Source organism: Macrobrachium rosenbergii, chromosome 42 (assembly GCF_040412425.1).
Source record: "Macrobrachium rosenbergii isolate ZJJX-2024 chromosome 42, ASM4041242v1, whole genome shotgun sequence".
In the NCBI taxonomy this organism is placed as follows: Eukaryota; Metazoa; Arthropoda; class Malacostraca; order Decapoda; family Palaemonidae; genus Macrobrachium; species Macrobrachium rosenbergii.
This window is the reverse complement of record NC_089782.1, coordinates 27,060,780-27,078,279: the sequence shown is the minus strand read 5'-3', so window position 1 is coordinate 27,078,279 and position 17,500 is coordinate 27,060,780. Positions and strand designations below refer to the sequence as shown.

At 35.9% G+C, this 17,500-nt stretch overlaps 1 long non-coding RNA gene across 2 annotated transcripts in view; it reads right to left on the bottom strand.

The window, feature by feature from the left end:
- LOC136828117 (uncharacterized) overlaps nucleotides 1-17,500 on the bottom strand; it is a 125,310-nt gene that overhangs the window by 70,205 nt on the left and 37,605 nt on the right. For both annotated transcript variants that reach the window (XR_010849928.1, XR_010849929.1), the window contains exon 2: nucleotides 4,169-4,272. This is a non-coding gene — a long non-coding RNA (uncharacterized lncRNA). The remainder of the gene's footprint in view (nucleotides 1-4,168; nucleotides 4,273-17,500) is intronic.

Below are 17,500 nucleotides of genomic sequence, written 5' to 3'. Positions count from 1 at the left end.
AGAGAGAGAGAGATGGGGATTTCCCTCAGAGAGGTACAATCAAGGAAGGAAAAAGGAAAGTGACGAAACGCCCGCATGAAATTTCTCCGAAGCCGGAGTGGGAATGGTGGAGGAACAAGGCAGGAAGGAAGGAAGGACTTGTTTTGAAATGTAAAATGTTGAAATGGCGGTTAGGGAGAATATAGAACTGTAAAGGAGGGTGCTCCTTGATTACTCAAGGAATTGAGACTGCTGCAGGAAAATTCTGAAGGAATGGCTCGTTGGTTTCTGTGAATTGGTGCAGCAAAAACTATTATAATCGATACTACCAATGATTTATTTTGTTGCTTTAGAAAAACCCAACCACAAATATTTTCGCAAAAGCTCTTTCATCTTTCAAAAAAGCATTCTATTCTATCACTTATATATATATATATATATATATATATATATATATATATATATATATATATATATATATATATAAGACAGAAATCATCAACACACAATCACGTGTGGAACAGAAATAAATTTCTGACTACGTCGGGATAGGTCTCAGGTATACCCACTGGGCCATACAAGTCTAGTTATGCACCCAAGGGAATTACCTATACTGCTTGCATATATTTTCCCCAATCGACTCAGCAATGACCCAATAGACAACATTTCATTCGAATTATCGCTACTAGGTGAATAAGATAGGGAAATCATCAACACACAATCGTGTGGAACGAAATAAATTTCTGACTCACGTCGGGATAGGTCTTAGGTAAAGCAATTGGTTCTTACAGTCTGTTTTCTGAGGTTATGTTAAATATCCGAATAATTCAGCAGCCGATGTAGCAGTGCTGTAGAACCTATGGAAGGTGGGGTATATATATATGTATGTAAAAGCTATCCATCAATATATGTATGTATATATATATATGTATATATATATATATATATATATATATATATATATATTAGCTTGAATGATATATATATATGATATTTACCGTCAGCTCAACAAAATAAAAGAAAACATATTACGGCAATATCGATACAAATTGATGGTACAGTCTGCTTTCTTTGGCAAAAATTTCAGTAAATAAAAATAAGAAAACACCATCATTTTAGAATCTCAGCTACACATTTTAGGCCGAGGTCGCAAGGAACAACCGGTCACCTACGAATAGCCCTTCAGGCATTTCTGAGACTAGATGAAATCGTTCCAAGTGGAAACAATGTATGCTATATATAATCATGACACGTGAACTTGACGTCGTTTTGACATCGCAGGGTCAACCCGCTCAAAATTATACAAAATCTCTCTCGTTGTATCTAATTCGCTGATAAGTGCTGGGGAATCGTTTTTGTATATATCCACTAACCATCGAAAACATTTAAAGTATTATCATATTTTATCAAGTTCTTTCTCGTCTCACTTTTCTCCTCATTCTCGAACACACCCATTTTAAGAGGTCCATGTTTCCAGTGAAATAATCCTCTTGTTTTTGCCAACATGAATACTGAAGAGAGAGAGAGAGAGAGAGAGAGAGAGAGAGAGAGAGAGAGAGAGAGAGAGAGAGAGAGAAAATGTCACATACATCCACTGATTATTGTCATTTTTAGTAGCAGCTCTCTCCCTTTTACACTCAAATAAAAGTTGAATATGATGTCCAGCACAATGAAACGTTCCAGCTGCTTCCCCATCTCTGGAACACCTACCGAGGCTTCTTGTCTCCCCGTCCACCAACTTTGCCTCCAAATGGAATCGAAGGCGAAATCTTTGACCGCTGGCTGGGACAGTGACTGGCCTCAAACTCTGAGCGAAATAAAACCGCCCGATGTCCTGGCAAGGCTTCCTACCTGTAAATTTTCATGTGGACAGGATGGGAACAGATTGAGTTTGAGCTAAAAGGGAAACTCACTTCGAGGGGAAACACGCCTGACGGCAAAAATCCTTTGAAGGCGAAATTCGACTGCAGGAGGGGAGCTTCGATTGAAGGAGGTACTGATGCTGACAGGCGGAATGCTCCTGTGCGGCCCCACAATGGTCTTACTTTTAAAAACAAATGGCGTTGCTAATCTTGAATTACGCCGAACTTACGCTAAACGCGGCTAGATAGGATTAGGTCATCCTCCAAAATATATTGAATTGAACTGAATATAGAATTTAGGCCAAAGGACAACCACTGGGACCTACGAGGTCATTCAGCGCTGAAACAGAAGCTGACAGTAAAAGGTTTGAAAGGTGTAACAGGAGGAAAACCTCAAAGCAGTTGCACTATGAAACAATTGTAGGGAGGGGGGTGGAAAGTACGATGGAAGAGAATATGAAAGGAGGTACAGTAAAAGGAACGAAAGGGGTTGCAGTTAGGGGCCGAAGGCACGCTGCAAAGAGCCGTAAGTAATGCCTACCGAGCACCGCATGAGGTGCACTGACTCCCAACCAACCTCCCCAACAGGGATCCTCCAAAAGGAAACTTGAAGCAAATTTCCGGTCACTCGCCCTACTCCTGCTCGCCTCTGCCCGTCACAAGAAAGCCTGGTTGAGAATTCCAAATGATCTTCCTTCGCTATGATACGATCCCTGTGATCGGCTCCTATCCAGTCTAATAACTAATTCGAAGGAATTAATACAATGCTCGACTTATGGCATCATCAGTAAACCTCGGCTGATGCAGAAAATGTTGCTCGTTTAGAAGAATAGCGGGAGGTTTTTACTGTTCTTCCTTCGGAATTAACTCTGTATTTTTCGCAAAGTGTTATGGCCATCATTACACCTGCTGTAATTATTACCGTTATGGTTATGACCCCTATTAGCATAAGTAATAAAGTTATTCGGTCATTCGTGATCGTCGATCTGAAGACCAGGTGTGCTAACAGTCCGCCGGTAGTTGCTGCCTTAAGCAGACGCTAAAGAGATGTGTTATCTGCGTTCTTTTAGTTTACTGTAAAAGGAAACTACTGTGCCGGCTTTGTCTGTCCGTCCGCACTTTCTGTTTTTCTGTCCGCCTCAGATCTTAAAACTACTGAGGCTAGAGGACTGGGTGCTATGTTGATCATCCACCCTCCAATCACCAAACACACCAAATTGCAGCCCTCTAGCCTCCTCACTAGTTTTTATTTTATTTAAAGTTAAAATTAGCCATAATCGTGCATCTGGCAAGGATACAGGACAGACCACCGCCGGGCTGTGATTAAAGTTTCATGGGCCGCGGTTCATACAGTATTATACCGAGACCACCGAAAGATAGATCTATTTTCAGTGGCCTTGATTATATGCTGTACAGAAAACTTGATTGTGCCGAGGAAACTTCGGTACATTTTTTACTTGTTTATTATTCACATTAAAAAATCTAACTAAACTTAAACAGTGGTAAACATATTTTTGTGGTATTAGTAATGTAGTAATCATCATATTTTATATGTATATATATATATATATATATATATATATATATATAAAATACAAATTTAATACATAGGAGAGAGTCTTTCATAATCAAATCCACTAGAGTCAAAATAATTTTGGAGAGAAATTACCTGGAGCAAGAGCTGCTTGAGAGAGAGTTTTCCCCCAATTTTGTATCGACTCCTTCGCCCGAATGGACAAGCAGAATTTTCTTCGAATTATCCTTCTCGAGTGAATAAGATAGAAATAATCAACACACAATCACGTGTGGAACAGAAATAACTTCTTTTGACTTGTGTGGCCTAGTGGATATTGCCTTCCATCTGAAAGATATCCCCGGACGTGAGTCAGAAATTATATTTCTGTTATACGGATTGTGTATGATTATATATGTTCCACTATAGGGATATCGAATGAAATATCCATGGGTCATTACTGAGTCGGGAATTAAAACTTTGCTATATTTATATATCCTTGGCAGTTGCTACAGGTTCCAACTTTTATATATAGTATAGCGCCTTGCCTTCCATGAAAGATGATCCCGATATATCGAGAAATTTATATATATATATATATACATATATATAACTATTTATATATGTATGTATGTGTGTGTGGATATCGTTTATAACATTTCTTTGAAGCATACTAAATATAAACGCAAAAAATAACATATCTGAATATCACAGTTTTACCCCCTGTGTGTGTGTGTGTGTGTGTGTGTGTGTGTGTGTGTGTGTGTGTGTTTGTTTGTTTGTATCGAAAAGTAAAAAAGGAAGGGGTGCTCACCCTTAGCATGGCGGCGTCCTTTGGACGTCCCTTCAGCAGACAGGAGGCGTCCAGCTTTCGTCGTCTGTCAACTCCAACTTATTTCCGGCCAGACCAAACATCATCTGAAATAGAAAATAGTACCTGGTGTGACTCTCTCTCTCTCTCTCTCTCTCTCTCTCTCTCTCTCTCTCTCTCTCTCTTACACACACGCAAACACTTTTCAAGTGCAGATTCGTTTCAATTCGTCCTGGGGATAAAAAAATTTTAAATTCAAATTGGGACACTTTCTTTCATAGATTTACTGTAGTTTCTTTCAGTATCCTTCAAACAATCATATTGGATATTATAGCATTTAAGAAAAATTCCGTCTTAAAAATAAATGTATGATTATATATATATATATATATATATATATATATATATATATATATATATATATATATATATATATATATATATATATATATATATATATATATATATATATATATATATATATATATATATATATATATATATATATATACATATTTGAAAAGCAGTACTCAAAGGGATACATATGTGTTTACACAAACACACACTCTCTCACACACACACATACATATATATATATATATATATATATATATATATATATATATATATATATATATATATATTTTATATATACACACACACACATATATATATATATATATATATATATATATATATATATATATATATATATATATAATCTACCTTTTAAACAAAAAATATTTTCGTTTTAGATGTTAAATGAAAGACTTACGAATAGTGAAATAAAAGATGAATGGTTCAAACGTTACATATCTCGATTGGAAAAATTCTCCACAAAACCAACTTATCACTTCACAAACATAGTTCAGTTGTGGTGTAAGTTATACGCAATCGTTTCAGAAGTACATTTGAGATTTATGCGTAATGCAGTCTTCACTGCAGAGCTCTCTATCTCCCAATTATTGAAAGAGAAATACTGAAAGAGAAGCAATTTGGCACAAGCAAATCTGCATCGTCAAAGCTCCTTCCTGTTTGCTAATGTTGCCCGAAGAAGTGTCGTCATATCCGCAACTTGGGTCTAAAGAGAGACGATTGCATTTTAGAGTCATAAATCCTTGTTGACAAGCAATCAATCACGCCACGGGAGCAAACAGGAACTGCAAACATCCCCATCACGCACGCACAAACAGGCGTCACATTCGCTCCAGTAAACTGAGATTTATTGCGCGTCACATTTCATGAAAGCGTTGCCCCGTCCATCAACCGTTTTTTTCTTTTCTCTCTTCTTCCTTCTGTAACGTTTTATGCAATGTTCAGTTACTGGTTTATTCCTTCTGCTGTGATGTTTTGGGATTTTCTCCCTCCTTCTGTTTTCCTGATTCTTATCACCTTACCTTGCCTTTCATAGGCAAACGGGTCTAAGCCTTCCTACTTTACAATTTAGTTTTCTGTAAAAGAAAACTGCTGAGTTGGCTATTTGTCTGTCTGTCCGCACTTTTTCTGTCCGGCCTCAGATCTTAAAAACTGCTGAGGCCAGAGGGCTGCAAATTGGTATGTCGATCATCCACCCTCCAATCATCAAACATGCCAAATTGCAGCCTTCTATCCTCGGTAATTTTTATTTTATTTAAGGTTAAAGTTAGCCACGATCGTGCGCCTGGCACCGCTATAGGTGCCAACAATACGCGCCACCACCGGGCCGTGGCTGAAAGTTTCATGGGCTGTGGCTGAAAGTTTCATGGGCGGTGGCTGAAAGTTTCATGGTCCGTGGCTGATAGTTTCATTAGTTTCGCTGGCACAGTTTCATGGGCTCCGGAGAAGTTTCATGGGCCGTGGCGAAGAAACTTGCGTCGCTTAGCGCTTTACTTGTTTCTGGTCATTGGTCATGGACTAAAAGGGCCTGACTCTTCCGCACTGTAGTCAGTTACCGGACTGAAGTCTCTCTCTCTCTCTCTCTCTCTCTCTCTCTCTCTCTCTCTCTCTCTCTCTCTGCAAGGATGGCAGAACTTAGCTACTGAAGGTAAGAGACTACTAAGGAATCTTCTATAGATATTTGGGAGCCTGGACAATCAAAAAGTGAAACAGGGGCAGAGGATAAAATGGACAATGTGAGAGAGAGAGAGAGAGAGAGAGAGAGAGAGAGAGAGAGAGAGAGAGAGAGTAGCAAAGGAAAGGGCTCGTCCAGGGAGAGTACAAGTACAAACAGGAGGATGAGGCAAAAGACGAGGAGAAGCAGAAAAAGGAAAAAGATAAAACAGAGGAAAATTGTAATGCGTCGATGAATGCAGATCGTTGTTTACTCAGCCATCTCTGGTCAGATGTCAAAAAGGGTTGCTGGGTCTCGTTCTGCATTTCCGTGGGTTGAAATTTAATGGATGGTTCTCTCTCTCTCTCCCTCTCCTTCTCCACACAAACGTACAATGTACCTTCCTTTCCAGATATAAAAATAAGCAATAGATACATATGTAGTACACAGTCTCATATTGAAGCTAGCACATGTAAGGGCCAATACACGAAAGTGAAAATTTACAAAAATTTTATATCCTACACATGTAGGCTTTCCAGAAATATCTCGCTTTGTTTCTGTTTATGCTCATGCAAAAGTTCACACAGATATATCACAAATACTAACCATTATATATCCGAAGGAGTAAATTTGATATACGTTCGTAAATGTGTCTATAGATATGTACTACAGTAGAATATCAAGGGGAAGGGGACAACCCGCGCCCATAACTTTCCGGTTTCCCGAAGTTCCCTCAGGAACTGAGAACCTTGCTTAGTCATTCAAAGTCTTTGGGAGTTCCGGACTGAGCAGAATCCCAATTTCTTGGACTTCTGCTCACGACTTTCACCCAAAAAAAATGCGATAAAAAAATTTAAAATATTGGATTGAAAAGAAAAAATACGATAAAAAATTTAAAATATTGGTTTGAAAAGAAAAAAAAAATACGATAAAAAATTAAAAACATTGAATTGAAAAGAAAAAAAAAAACATGATGAACTCGGAAAAAAATTGCTGGCGGCTGTTATACAAATAGCAGCTAACTTTCTCTCCGGAGATATGGTTTCCTCTGCCCTTAGTAAGCGTTTCTGTACGTTTATATAAATCCTGGTAGTTAACAGATATGAAAGTGATCACTAAGTCAGCATTACACACACACACACACATTTTTTTACATACATACATACATACATATATATATATATATATATATATATATATATATATATATATATATATATATATATATATATATGTATATATATATATATATATATATATATGTATATATATATATATATATATATATATATATAGGGCGGGGTGGGTGGGGTACAGTATACAGTATATATGTTATATATATATTTATATATACAGTATTATATATAATATTGTACATAGAGAACTCAAAGGGTTACCTTAATTCAAATCATTTGATGAAAAAATCTTCATTTAAAATAAAATAAAAAAAAACTCAACACACACGCAGACAATGGAGATTTAAAACCATGAATGCATCAGTTAAGCAAGACAATTTCTCTGAAGTGAAGCATAATTTCGCACAGAACATCACAAACTCAAGACTACATAACGGCATCAGGTGTTACAACCAAGTCATTCATTATCAGATTAAGATTTGCCCGGAATTGCAGTCTCCTCTGCAAACAATTCCGCAGCCTCAAAGCTCATACGTTCTGGGATATTGCCCACTGCTCTGGCCTAGTCTTCCCAATTGGATTTCCAAAAGAGAATCTGTGCATTGTAGAAACCTAAACAATTCTTACTTCATATTCCAACCAGTAATCACAAACATTCATTTCAAATACACAAACACAAACATGTAGGACCCTCAGTAGCAAATATATATTTATAAGGCAAAATACACTATGAATGTGTGGCTTTAATGGTGCTTAAAAAAGCCTTTGCAACGTAATGAAACCTTTTCCATTTTACTGTGTATTAAAAAACTGAGGACAGGCCACAAAGATTCAAATACTATTTTTAGTATGTACTTGTCAGCAGAGGGTTTTGAATCAGAGTCTGATTTTCCCTCGACTTTCAATGAAGTGTTTATGAATAACGATAATCCAAAGTAAGCGTCCCTCAGCAGTCGTCATTTCATTCACAAACGATTAACAAACACGATTGTGACCGTGAGGGACAAAGCGGGTGTGGTGAGTACTGAACGTTGTGAAGATCATCATTCTGACGATAACTGATGATGACGATAACAGTGGTGATAATCAAAATAATCACTGGTATACAAATATAACTTTTAAAAGCTTCGGTGAGTAGGCCTAACCTTGATAACTATTAAGGTGACTGGAGTCGATGATTACATGATTCAGAATACTAAAAGTGTGACTAGACTAAAATGATAATGATGATGATGGTGATGATGATGGTGATGAGGAGGAGAGTGAAAAACTCCCAGCGATTTTATTGAATAAAATTACAGTCACAATAGTAGCTATCACAGTCACCGAGATAATGATAAAAAAAAAATCACTACAGTAGGTATGTCGAAGACGATGAAATCGTGGACGAAACGAAATCTGTCGAGGCTGAAGAGAGAGAGAGAGAGAGAGAGAGAGAGAGAGAGAGAGAGAGAGAGAGAGAGAGATCAGTAGGAAGACCACAAAGCCTCATTTATCAGATGAAAACATTTTAAGTCGATGCTCGGAAGGTGCATAAGAACATAAAGGCTTAAACAAAAATACAGATCAGTTAAGACTGTTAAATAATAAATAAGATCACATCTTACTAGCTCTCTCTCTCTCTCTCTCTCTCTCTCTCTCTCTCTCTCTCTCTCTCTCTCTCTGTCTTTCCAATGATGAGATGGCTTAGGGACTGAAGCGCTAGATAAACCAAGGAATCCTGTTCAATTCGCGAGATGGTGCATATTCAAGGTGCCCAGAAGTGATGCTGTTATAAGGGATAAGGGATAGGGGATAAGGGATAAGGGATAAGGGATAAAGGATAAAGGAGAAGAAGGGACGAATGAAGGGCAGGAGATATGTTGGTCGTGAAGGAAGAAAAACAGTCGAAAGGAAGAGTATCGAAGAGGAAGTAAAAAGAGAGAGAGAGAGAGAGAGAAGACTACAATCCCATCAGCTGCTCATTCACCAAATTCAAAGTAAAATCTAACACCTAACATTAAAATAAGTAGAGATGCGCAGTGGGTGACAATAATGCCATCCCTCTTCTTCCGTGTCCTTTCCTCCTTATTTTATTCTCCCTTTACCATTCCCCTATTATTCCCTTTCTCCTCTTTTATCCCTCATCCCTGCATTTCCTAGCCCTCTCTCCCCTATTCCCCTCCGTTCACCTGTTACTTCTCCTCTCTCCTGTGTCCCTATTTCTTACTGATGACCCAAATATGATCCTTCTTGCAAATTTGGCGAGATCCCGTGAGAGAGAGAGAGAGAGAGAGAGAGAGAGAGAGAGAGAGAGAGAGAGAGAGAGAGAGAGAGAGAGAGAGAGAGAGAGAGAGAGAATCAGTTACAAGGCTAATGGACGAAATCTGACGAGGATGATTTTTCTGTAGAGAAGGGGAGAAAGGTCGAGAATGGGTCAGGTCGTGAAAGGTGGAAATGGAAACAATGTAACGACAGAGAGAGAGAGAGAGAGAGAGAGAGAGAGAGAGAGAGAGAGAGAGAGAGAGAGATGATAATCAACTGTCTTTATAGTCGATTATCATCACTACATAGTCGTTAACGGCTTCCTTGTTATATCATAAGCGCAATGTTATCTTCACTTCTTTGATGAAAAAAGATATCATTTAAAATGTTTATATTATTTCTAATGATTTCATATAACCGCGGAAATGTTACAACTTTGTTCATGCTTTTTCTTTTTTGACCCGTAAATTCCTGATGAACTCATTTGTTCACCAATAAGAACATCCATTTTTTTAATAATCACACGAAAAAATCACTTGTGCTAACACTTCCATCTTTCTGAATCGTAACTGATATCAAATTTTATGATAAAAGACATTCACCTAATCTATAGCATTTCCAGAATGTAATAATTGTTATCATTCATATTTGCAAAACCATCATGGTACTTGACCTCAGTGGCTACGCTGAAACACCTCTATGCTTCTTGAGTGCTAACTGACCTACCATGATCTGACCTGCAAAATCCCATGCAAGAAATGGAGGTCATCAACGTAGTCTTCACTGTCAGTCATCAATCAGTCATCTAACGTAGTCTTCACTGTCAGTCATCAATCAGTCATCTAAGCTACGAAACTCATCAACCCAATCATGTGTCACTTGTGTTTGTGAGGTATTCAATCATGTCTTATTAGTTACTGTCTTTCCTGATATATTTGTCGCCTTTGCTTGTTAAGTATTCAGTCACAACCATATTGAAAATCACCAAATTAGCAGACACGAAAAACAACGAGAGATTAAAAACTAACAAAACAACGCACGCATGAACTGCGCCGGGCGATAAATCTCTCCTGCCTAAACTACAGTCATGTGTGCTCGCGTGTCAGTGCAGTTGTTCGTTTGTTTGTTTGTTTGTTTGCGGTGAGTGTTTGCTTTGCGCCCTGACTGATTGCAGCATAAAGCAGAAAAGGGCTTACGATTCTGAAATGCAATTTTCTGAATGGCCATTAAATTGCGCTGATGACGTCATACGAGCTTTAATGCTACAAAATCATGTTCAATGTTGATTCGAATTTGTTTCCTCACGTGGCGTGAGCTGGTGGATGGGACTCTCTTCAGGGCGGGTCGGAATGCAGCGATAAAAGATAAATGGTTTGTTCATATCATCATATGGCAGTTTTACCACCATACAATGGTAAAATAATGATCCCATTTAAAGAAAAATATTAGCACAAGAGGAGTTAGTTATAAATGATTTGTTTATATAGACCTCTCTCTCTCTCTCTACTCTCTAGAAATTTATATATATATATATATATATATATATATATATATATATATATATATATATATATATATATATATATTTCCTCTAGCATATAGAGGAAATTTATATATATATATATATCATTATATTTATATATATATATATATATATATATCTATCTCTCTCAGAGAAGAAGAAGAGAATTTCATCGAGTTATAGTTAAAACTTCTAAACATAAACTGGCCATCAATGAACTACAATAAAATGCATATATATATACACAATGGTAACTGCCCATAAGAATATTCTGAATGACAAAACACTAAAATTTTCATTTTTAAATGGGATCATTATTTTTCCATTTTTGGTCAATAAAATCTAATAATATAACCTACTTTTGAACATAACTATTCTAATCATTTATCATTCTGTTTGTCGACTGTTTTTCCCTGTCACTATGAGTCCCATCCACCAGTTCACGCTCTTTTTGTCAGGAAACATTTGTGGAATCAACAATGAACATTTTTTTAGCATCATCCATTTCTTTTTCATCAGTGTTCTAATCAGGCCATTCAGAAAATTGTATAAAATCAAAGCAAAAAGATGATTTATGAGGGCGCAAAAACATCACTGAAAACAAACAAACAAAACAAACGAAAACTATATAATCATACACGCGAGCACACATGACAATAGTTTTCCCAGCAGATTTATCGCCCGGCGCATTTATTTTACGGTTTGTTTTGTATCCTTTTAAACCGTTGTTTTTTCGTGGTTGCAATTTGCCATGATTTTTGATTCGTTTGTGACGTTTGAATACTTTTGTCAAGCAAAGATAGACAGATAATAGAAAGACAGTAACTAATGAGACATGATTGAATACCTCACAAACACAAGTGACACATGATTGGGTTGATTCTCGTATCCTAGATGACAGTTTGATGATTGGGAGAGACAGTGTCTTTTTTTTTGTTATTCCATTTTTCTCATGGGATTTACAGGTCAGAGATGGAAATTCGTTCGCTTTTGTTATCATATAGGTGTTTCAATTGTTTCGGAGGTAAGAATAATGATGGTTTTTGTATCCATATGAATGATAACTGATGTTTACATTCTGAAATGCTATAGATTAGTTGAATGTCTTTAAGGCTGTCATTTGTTTATGTACTCTGCACGATCTTCTGTAAGATGAAAGCTGTTACAAATATTTGAAATGATTCCACTTTATTAAAAGCAGAGAGAGAGAAAGAGAATTTCATTAAATTGCAGTTAAAACTGTAAAGCATAAACTGGCCATCCAATGAACTACAATAAAATGCACGTACATATGCACACAATGGTAACTGCCCATGCATAGATATTCATACGAATGACAAAACACGAAATATGGCAGTAATTTTCAAATTTAACCAAGCATAATTACATCCTTTCCATTTTTGGCATCAATAAATCTAATAATATAACCTACTGAGTCGCTGAACATAACTATTCACAAACATTTATCATTCTGTTTGTCAGACTGTTTTCCTTGTCACTATGACAGATGCCCCGGTTCGCTCTTTTTTGTCATCGAAATCCATTTGTATGTGACTGAATGAATGGAAGTTTTATTTAAGATTCATTAAATTTTCTTTTTGAACCTGGGTTAAAATAGAGATGAACCTGAAAAAATGCCCTGGTTAAAAAAAAGCAAAAGATGATTTATGAGGAGGAAATATATTAGGATATTAAACGGAAATCAAGTATTTAATATGTAAAAGATACTATATAATCATATACGCATTCACATTCAACAATATTGCTTCCCACAGATTTTTCTTTTCAATGCATTTATTTTACGGTTTATCTCGTATCCTTCCAAACCTTTTCATCTGCAATACGCCATATCTTTTGATTCGTTTGTGCCACGTTTTACTTTGTTAAATAAACCTAAACAGATGGATAGATAAAATTAGATAAACCCTAGATAGATAGACAGATAAACAGGTTCTGCTCTCTTTGAAAGATACGGACGAATGTAAACAAGGGTCCTTTGCTGTCGATGATCGGGAGAACGCGTTTTTTTTTCTGTTATTGTTTTCTCTTGGTTTACAGGATACACAGATGAAATTCGTATCGCTTTTGTTATCATTTGAAACTAATTGTTTCGGCTATAAGAATAAGGATAGATTTGTTTGTATCCATTTGCAATGAGGCTGATGTTTCTTCAGTTAAATAAACCTAAGCAAAATCGATTTGACAGAACAATAGTTAAGTAAGGCTGTGTTTTGTTTAGTACAGAACAATTTGTCTGTAAATAAAGCCCTGTATTACAAATATGCGAAATGATTCACTTTCTTAAGGCCTGCATATATATAAAAGACAACATTAAATTGCAATAAAACTGCCAAATACCAAACATTCCAATTTTTTTTACTATCACAAGACATTTCAAATATTTCCCAATTAGTACAATTGGGAAACCATCTAATATTTGTTCATAATTAGAATCAAATGATGAAGAAAGCCTTAATTATTCAAATTTAACCAAGCATAAGTACATCCTTTCATGGAATTGACAGAACAAACAGTTAAAGCAACCTAAATAAAACCAGTTAGACAGAACAAACAGTTAGATTAGCCTAAACAAAACCAGCCAAACAGGCACAGTTTAATCAACCCTAAACATGAATGAACCCTGGTTAAAAAAGAATGAACCCTGGGCAAAAAAGAATAAACCTTGGGTAAAAAGAACCCCTTCCAAGCAGAACAAAAGAATGAACCCTGGGTAAAAAGAATGAAGCCTGGTAAAAAGAACAAAAACCATGGGTAAAAACAGAATGAACAGTTTGGATAAAAATAGAATGAAGCCTGGGCAGAACATACAGTTAAATAAGCCCTGGTAAAAAAAAAACCGACCAAATAAAGGTAAACAAAACCGGGTTTAATCGAAGCATTAATTAAATATTCAGCAAAAAACCCAAAATTTTGTGGAATACCACGAAATTTTCGATTTGATTTATAATGTACAATACTGCAATACCTTCAGAACATGAGTTAAATTAATAAACAAAAACCAGACAGGTCAAGCAAAACAAGCCTTGCATAACCTTGGACTGAACAGGAATGTTTTAAATAAGCCTAAACAATTTGTGCCAACATGAATCAGTTAAATAAACCCTAAACAAATACCAGACAGAATAAACATTTAAATAAACCCTAAACAAAAACCAGACAGAACAAACAGTTAAATAAACCCTAAACAAAAACCAGACAGAACAAACAGTTAAATAAGCCCTAAACAAAAACCAGATAGAACAAACAGTTAAATAAACCCTAACACAAAAACCAGACAGAACAAACAGTTAATTAAACCATAAACAAAAACCAAACAGAACAAACAGTTAAATAAACCCTAAACAAAAACCAGCCAGACAAACAGTTAAATAAACCCTAAGCAAAAACCAGCCAGACTGAACAAACAGTTAAATAAACCCTAAACAAAAACCAGACAGAACAAACAGTTATAAACCCTAAACAAAAACCAGCCAGACTGAACAAACAGTTAAATAAACCTAAAAAAACCACCAAGACAGAACAAACAGTTATAAACCTAAACAAAACCAGCCAGACTGAACAAACAGTTAAATAAACCTAAACAAAAACCAGACAGAACAAACAGTTATAAACCTAAACAAAACCAGACAGAGAACAAACAGTTAATTAAACCCTAAACAAAAAACCAGACAGAACAAACAGTTAAATAAACCTAAAAACAAAAAAAACCAAACAGAACAAACAGTTAAATAAACCTAAACAAAAACCAGACAGAAGAACAAACAGTTAATTAAACCATAAACAAAAACCAAACAGAACAAACAATTAAATAAACCCTAAACGAAAACCAGACAGAAAAAAACAGTTAAATAAACCATAAACAAAAACCAGCCAGACAGAACAAACAATTAAATAAACCCTAAACAAAAACCAGACAGAACAAAGTTAAATAAACCCTAAACAAAAACTAGCCAGACTGAACAAACAGTTAAATAAACCCTAAACACAAACCAGCCAGACTGAACAAACAGTTAAATAAACCCTAAACACAAACCAGCCAGACTGAACAAACAGTTAAATAAACCCTAAACACAAACCAGCCAGACTGAACAAACAGTTAAATAAACCCTAAACAAAAACCAGCCAGACAGAACAAACAGTTAAATAAACCCTAACCAAAACCAGCCAAGCAGAACAAACAGTTAAATAAACCCTAAACAAAAACCAGACAGAGCAAACAGTTAAATAAACCCTAAACAAAAACCAGCCAGACAGAACAAACAGTTAAATAAACCCTAACCAAAACCAGCCAAGCAGAACAAACAGTTAAATAAACCCTAAACAAAAACCAGACAGAGCAAACAGTTAAATAAACCCTAAACACAAACCAGCCAGACAGAGCAAACAGTTAAATAAACCCTAAACACAAACCAGCCAGACAGAACAAACAGTTAAATAAACCCTAAACAAAACCAGCCAAGCAGAACTAACAGTTAAATAAACCCTAAACAAAAACCAGACAGAGCAAACAGTTAAATAAACCCTAAACAAAAACCAGCCAGACAGAACAAACAGTTTAAATAAACCCTAAACAAAACCAGCCAAGCAGAACAAACAGTTAAATAAACCCTAAACAAAAACCAGCCAGACAGAACAAACAGTTAAATAAACCCTAAACAAAACCAGCCAAGCAGAACAAACAGTTAAATAAACCCTAAACAAAAACCAGCCAGACAGAACAAACAGTTAAATAAACCTAAACAAAAAACCAGACAGAGAATAAACAGTTAAATAAACCTAAACAAAAACCAGCCAGACAGAACAAACAGTTAAATAAACCTAACAAAAAACCAGACAGAACAAACAGTTAAATAAACCCTAAAAAAAAAACCAGACAGAACAAACAGCTAAAACAAACCCTAAACAAAACCAGACAGAACAAACAGTTAAAAACCCTAAACAAAAACCAGCCAGACAGAACAAACAGTTAAATAAACCCTAAACAAAAACCAGACAGAATAAACAGTTAATTAAACCCTAAACAAAAACCAGACAGAATAAACAGTTAATTAAACCCTAAACAAAAACCAGACAGAATAAACAGTTAAATAAAGCCTAAACAAAAACCAGACAGAACAAACAAAACGTTGCTTCGCAGGAACACACAAAGGGTAATGCGAATAACAGTCGACTCTTGAATAAATATTTAGTTCTCTTTATCCGGACAAAAGGTTTTCCCGCATCTGCTTCCAGATGGCAACGTTGTTTCCCATGAATTTCCACAACAAATAAAACATGAGCAATACGCTTTGCCTAAAGTAAACTTTAGAATACTTGGAAATATTTGCATTCCAATTGCTCTAAGTTTACAAAGTATATTCAGCTTTTCGTTCCCCTAGATCATTTGTCTATGGTATAAATGGATATGTTTTCATGATATATTCTACATACAAATCCTTAAGCTTAATACAAAGGGAAATATTCATATTCCTTTCATTTATTATCTGTAATAAAAAAAAACTATCAACTCTTTCACCAGTCTACGCAGTTTCTCTCTACAATCCCCTGCCATCAAACCTAAGCAGGAACTTACTTTCGTCTGTACTCAGTTAGCTTCAGGTAATCTGCTATATTATACAACAACATTCACAGCTAAAATATTAATTAGGTACTGAATAGTTATTTTAAGTCAGTATATATAATATAGATATGTAATACTTAATTTAGGCGTCAGGTTGTACATTCGCTATTCGCAACATTCATATAGTTTGTAAACATTTCGTCTGGCAGATATGATACACTATTTCGATGACGAAATTCGATACCTTTACCAATATTATTCTCTAAAAAAAATAATAACCATGCGTATTCATTTGTACATTGGTGTAGGCAGGGAGAAGAACAGCGATCATGACAAGAAAACAAATGGCACAGCGCTTTTCAAGAAGTAAGAAAACGCGATAAACTCTGCGGTGGGTTCTACCCTCATTTCACTAAGTCATTAATCTCTCGGTCCTCAGTCGGGACGGAACAGCGGAGCTCTTCCTGCACGTTCACGTTAGTCACTGTCAGGATGCCTGCTTTTGTTTAGTCGTTTGGGCCAGCGACATCGGAAATGTAAGGAAAGATGTATTTCTAATTTTGATATTTTCATGCCTTTCTTTCTCTCTTTCTCTGGCAACATTTTTGAGCCGGAAGTGGTTTTTGCGTCGATATGAATTTACTTCTAGGTGCGGGAGTAGTCAGAAGCTTATTAAATGCTATATACAATAAAGTATTTCTCTTGAATGAAGGTGAGTTTAAATATAAATTTTAAGCCATTTGGAGCTCTAGATGGACGTCGTGTACATGTGTATAATATTAATAAATATTTGGGGGGGGGTTAAAATTTTATGATGATTTGT